The sequence below is a fragment of the Cucurbita maxima genome, unplaced genomic scaffold (assembly GCF_002738345.1).
Source record: "Cucurbita maxima cultivar Rimu unplaced genomic scaffold, Cmax_1.0 Cma_Scf00242, whole genome shotgun sequence".
Taxonomy (NCBI): Eukaryota; Viridiplantae; Streptophyta; class Magnoliopsida; order Cucurbitales; family Cucurbitaceae; genus Cucurbita; species Cucurbita maxima.
This window is the reverse complement of record NW_019272258.1, coordinates 30801-36384: the sequence shown is the minus strand read 5'-3', so window position 1 is coordinate 36384 and position 5584 is coordinate 30801. Positions and strand designations below refer to the sequence as shown.

General features: G+C 38.6%; 1 non-coding gene across 1 annotated transcript; it reads right to left on the bottom strand.

The window, feature by feature from the left end:
- Positions 1–2929: 2929 nt before the first annotated feature.
- TRNAI-AAU lies at positions 2930–3003 on the bottom strand. Its single transcript has one exon. It is a non-coding gene; the product is annotated as a tRNA-Ile (tRNA).
- Between the last annotated feature and the right edge of the window lie 2581 nt (positions 3004–5584).

The following is a 5584-nucleotide window of genomic DNA, read 5'->3' as shown; positions in this document are numbered from 1 at the left end:
TACATGATTTTCTAATGTCTCATAGTCCTAGAATAGTGTATATGATATCATAGCGTAACTTGTATGCAACATATCGTATATCATATCATATACATAACATAGTATATGTCATACAATCATAAAACACGACATGTGCAGCGGCCAGAGGTAGTGATGTCCATTCCCCGTCATCATCCCCACCATCTATTTCATTCTCAATTTCCATGAAATTCTCTATTTATTTGTGTGGGGATCACGGTAAGGGATTCATGGTAAGGAAGTGGCAGGGATCGGATTCCCCATAGAGAATTTTAGTGGGTTTTAAATTCAAGAGTCAGTCTTGGAGTAAAAGGCCAACAGTTTTGAAGATGAAAGACCAAGAATCTTTATAGGAATAATGACTTTTTAAGGGTTACGAATAGTGACGGTTATGTCTATATTTAGTTTTAGAAAACCTTATAAATACATGTGTTATCTTTGTCTCCTTTTATTGTTAGTGTGTGTGGGACTTATTTCACAAATTTATGAGTTTTCGTTAATAAAATTATATCAAGCCAATGGCGAATGTGGGTCAAATGCCGCTACCGCGACTAGTGAAGACAAACTACGAGAATTGGAGCATTCATATGAAAGCTTTTCTCGGTTCTCAAGATGCATGGGAGGTGGTCGAAGAAGGGTTAGAAGAACCAAAAGATGCCACGGGTTATAGAGCGACACAAAACAAGACGCTAAAAGAGGTGCGATCAAAGGATAAGACGACACTATACATGTTGTTCCGAGCCGTTGACGAGTCGGGCTTTGAGAAGCTTGCCAATGCAACTACTTCAAAAGAACGTCAGAAACTTTAGAAAAAGTGTTCAAAGGAATTGACCGAGTCAAGCAAGTCGTTTCCAAACTCTTCGTTGCAAGTTGGAGAGCATGAAGATGAAGGAGTCAGAGAGTGTATCTGACTACATCACGCATGTACAAACAGTGGTAAACCAACTCAATCGAAATGGAGAAATGTTAGCCAAGACGCGGGTTATGGAGAAGGTTTTAAGGTTATTAACCAACAACTTTGAGAATGTTGTATGCGCGATAGAAGAGTCAAAGGACCTGACAACATTAACAGTCGACGAGCTAGCCGGTTTTCTCGAGACACACGAGCAACGTAAGAAGAAGAAGAAGGAAACACTTGATCAAGCACTTCAAACAAAGGCGTCAATCAAAGATTAAAAGGTACTCTACTCTCAAAATTTTGAAGGTAGAGGTTTTGACCGTGAAATTAGTAAAAATGGTCATGGTGCTCAAGGAAGTAGTCATGAAGAATAATATAAGAAGAAGGGACAGCCGAGCCAAGCAAATTGGCATGGAAGAGGACGCAATCGAGGAAGAGGCGGCCGATCAATTTACTCCAACATTCAGTGCTACAAATGTCACAAATATGCATTATGCAAACAATTGTAACTCCGACAAATGTTACAATTGTTGTAGAGGGGCATTTTGCAAAATATTGTCGAGCCGATAAAAAGGTGAAAAAAACAATCAACCTAGCCTTGGTGACACAACAAACGAAGGACTTAGGTCTTCTCTTGATGGCTCAAAATGAAGATCTGAAAGCGTAAGAACATGACGTTGAAAAAGACGATGGCGGTAGTTGTGAAATCGCTGAACGAGCGCATTTTGAAGGAGAAAGTAGAGATTGAAAAAGAAAAGAGAGCTTTTAGAAATGGAGATTGAAATCTTAGAGAAGGAAGGGCTGAGCTGAGTGAGAGTTCTTTCTATCTCAAACTAGAGAAGGAAGAGAATGGGAAAGTAATTTCTAAGCTTGTGAAAAGAATTGAAGAAGTATGGAGAAAGAGAGGAAAGCTACTGATAAGTCGTGGGTTCAAAACAAGAGGTGCGTGCTGGAAAGTGAAATTTTTTACATTGAAGCGTGGCACCATACAGATCGAGTTGAACATCCTTCTAGTCAAACTTGGTTAGACGTGGGCATGGGTCGGAAGAGCTATCGCGTGTCGCATATCAAGTGGAGCCGCGTCACTTTACAACACGCCTGACGCGTTATTCCACCTAATCATCAATACGTGTCCCTCAGCCTGTCTGACACGCTTTCCCTCCAGCAAGTTGACACATGACACGTTTTCCCTCCCCCAAGTTGACACGTGGCCGCTTTCCCTCCCACAAGTTGACATGTAACACGCTTTCCCTCCCACAAGTTGACATGTGGCCGCTTTCCCTCCTGCAAGTTGACACATGGCTTGCTGGCTATCTGACGCGCTTTCCATCCCACAAGTTCACACGTGGAAAATTTTCTCTCCTGACAATGCGCCTGATGCATTATTCCACCCAATCGTCAATACGTGTCTCTCAGGCTGTCAGACACGCTTTCCCTCCCGCAAGTTGACACGTGGCTTGCCAAAAAATTTTCTCTTATGAGAGTCGCAATACTGAATCTGATCTGCAAAATGAGTTCATTTACCTCCTTGTTCATGAAAAGACTCTGAGAAATCCTCGAATTTCATCTTTCGTAAAAGAACATATCGAACGCCCAAAATAAGTTCATTTACTTCCTTCTTGTTCCTGAAAGGACTCTCAGAAATCCTCGAATTTCATCCTTCATTGAAGAACGACTCAGATCTAAAGAAAACTTGTGAACGGCCGTATCATCGGTTTAAAGTTCGTACTGTTGTAACACCGTATCATGAAAAGATATTATTAAGAATTAATAAAACTTGGCCTATGTAAATGTCGAACCTACGACCTCCACGTTTTTAACACGACAATCTTACAACTAAGCTAATAGGGCATAAGTTTTATGCATATTATAGATCATTAGCTCCTAATCCAGCCAATCGAGTTTCGTTTACATAACTTTATGCATAATAAACTTAAAAAAGGCATTATCTTCTAAAGTTCGTAGTGCTTTAACTCGTATCATGAAAAAGATATAGTTAAAAATGAATGAAATTGGCCCATGGAAGTGTCAAACCTACGAGCTTCGCGTTATTAGCACGACGCTCTAACCAACTGAGCTAATAGGCCATAGATTTTCTCTCCTGACAATGCGCCTGACGCGTTAGTCCACCCAATCATCAATACGTGTCCCTCAGGCTGTCTGACACGCTTTCCCTCCCGCAAGTTGACACGTGGCTTGCCGACGGTCTCACGCGCTTTCCTTCCCACAAGTTGACACGTGGCTTGCCGAAAAATTTTCTCTCATGAGAGTCGCAATACTGAATCTGGCCTTCAAAGTGAGTTCATTTACCTCCTTGTTCTTGAAAGGACTCTGAGAAATCCTCGAATTTCTTCTTTCGTAAAAGAACATATCGAACGCCCAAAATAAGTTCATTTACCTCCTTCTTGTTCCTGAAAGGACTCTCAGAAATTCTCAATTTCCATCCTTCATTGAAGAACATATCGAACGACTCAGATCTAAAGAAAAATTGTGAACAACCGTATCATTGGTTTAAAGTTCGTACTGTTGTAACCCCGTATCATGAAAAGATATTATTAAGAATTAATAAAACTTGGCCTATGTTATTGTCGAACCTACGACCTTCACATTTTTTACACTACAATCTTACAACTGAGCTAATTGGGCATAGATTTTATGCACATTATAGATCGTTAGCTCCTAATAAAAAAAATCGAGTTTCTTTTACACAACTTTATGCAGAATAAACTTAAAAAAGTCATTATCTTACAACTTAGCAATTTGGCATAGGTTAAGCAAAATATCTATGTTAGTGGTAACTCATGTGAATCGAGCTGTTGATGAACAGGTGTTATAGAAGCATTGCTCGAGAACTATGTGGTAACAGTGGGGATCGTCCAAAGGCATCCAGTCGTATCTGTTTATTTTGGATTTCTATCTTTAGTTTTTAATTGTTTGTTGACTATTAGTCAAGGTAAAAAGTGCTGCTCGAGAACTATGAGGTCACAGAGGGTGTCGTCCTAAGGAATCTAGTCGTCTGTTTATTTTAAATTTCTGCATTTCTTTTTTAGTTATTTGTTGGTGGTCGGTAGAGCTAAGAAGGTGTAACAGCCGAAAAATGAAGCAAAGCCACCCACGTAAGACCGAAAGGATCAAATAAAGAAATTAAGAGGATTAAGCAAGGAAAAGGGTCTTAAGCAAGTCATTTCTATACCCTAATGAGTAACTATAAGGACTAAGGCCTTTGGAGAAGTATTGGGAATGAAAGCGTAAGCGAAAAGGATGAAAAGGTCACTTTACAATTTTAAAGAAAATTTTCGGATATTTAATTCCTTATCTAGTGGGAATTTCAAGATGCTCAAAACCCAAAAATGACCAACGAGAGATGAAGAAATTTTTAGGAAAATTATGAATTTATCAGAAAAATAATAATAAAATATTATGAAAGTGGCAAATTACCAAATTACCCTGATGATATGGATAATTACGAAAGTGCCATCCTACTGAAAATAAAACCTTCTGCATGTGACTGTCTGCATAAAGTCCTTCAAATCTTAAATTCGAGTGGTTGGATTTTCCCCAAATTTGGATACAATCTAGAACATTCAAAGATCATCAAATCCAACAGTCATAATTCAAACTCGAAGTTGGCAGCTCACTGATCGGAGAGGATATTTTCAACGAATTATCTAGAAAATTCAGTCTCCAAATCACGTCGATTCTGAAGCTCTCAATGTCGATGGAAGCTTCCCTTATAAAATCTGAAGTTGAGGCAAAATTTTAAGACAAGAATCGAGTGATGAGAAATCCTAAAACTCAAGTTTGAAGCTGTTAGATTATGAGTTTTTTTTTCTCGAATTTCTTCCAAATTCGAGGGCTATGGTTAATCATTTTCCTTCCTACCAACTCCTACATATTTCATATGGGATTTACAACAAGTTTCGTGAAGGAATCAGGCACTGAAAAGTTTTATAATCGGCTACCCAACAAAAGGTTTCTAGATATACTCAGGCGAGAAACATGTTTTCCGACTAACTTTGGATGGTTATAACTTGTGCTACAGACCACGAAAAAGTGTGAACTTGGTCGATACTTCTTGCTTTAAACTTCATCTAAAGGTTTGGTGGAGGGATCGAATCCATTAGATGTCTATATATAGCTTTAAAAAGGTAAAACTAATGGGGTTCAATGGAGAATTTTCTAGCTACCAAGGGAGAAGATGAAGTCCAAAGTCAAAGGTCAAACTTTGACCAATAAAAGTCAAAGATAGTATATGTTGAGCTTCCCTCAGTTTTCTCAATTTTAACCTCTTTCCTGACCGGTTCTCACGAAAATCTTTATGGTTCTAGTAACTAGAAAAAATAAGGAGTCTGTGGAAGAAAATTTGAGATAATTTGGATACTAGAAGCTCAACAACGGAAATTCCAAATGTCAACGACGAGGTAAGTAGTGACGTTGGACGTTTTGTTAAAAAATACTTGTAGGAATCCATTGGATTTTCCACATGAACCTAAAATAAGTTGAATTTAGGATATATGAAAGAAAAACAGAAGAACGGTGAGTTAAGGCCCTAAACTGATCAAAATGCCCTGGATATAAGTAAAGTTAAAATAGCCCACTAAATGAACTCCTAGGATGAATTATGAAAATTTGAAAGCCATTGGAACACGTTAAGTAACAAAACCAAGA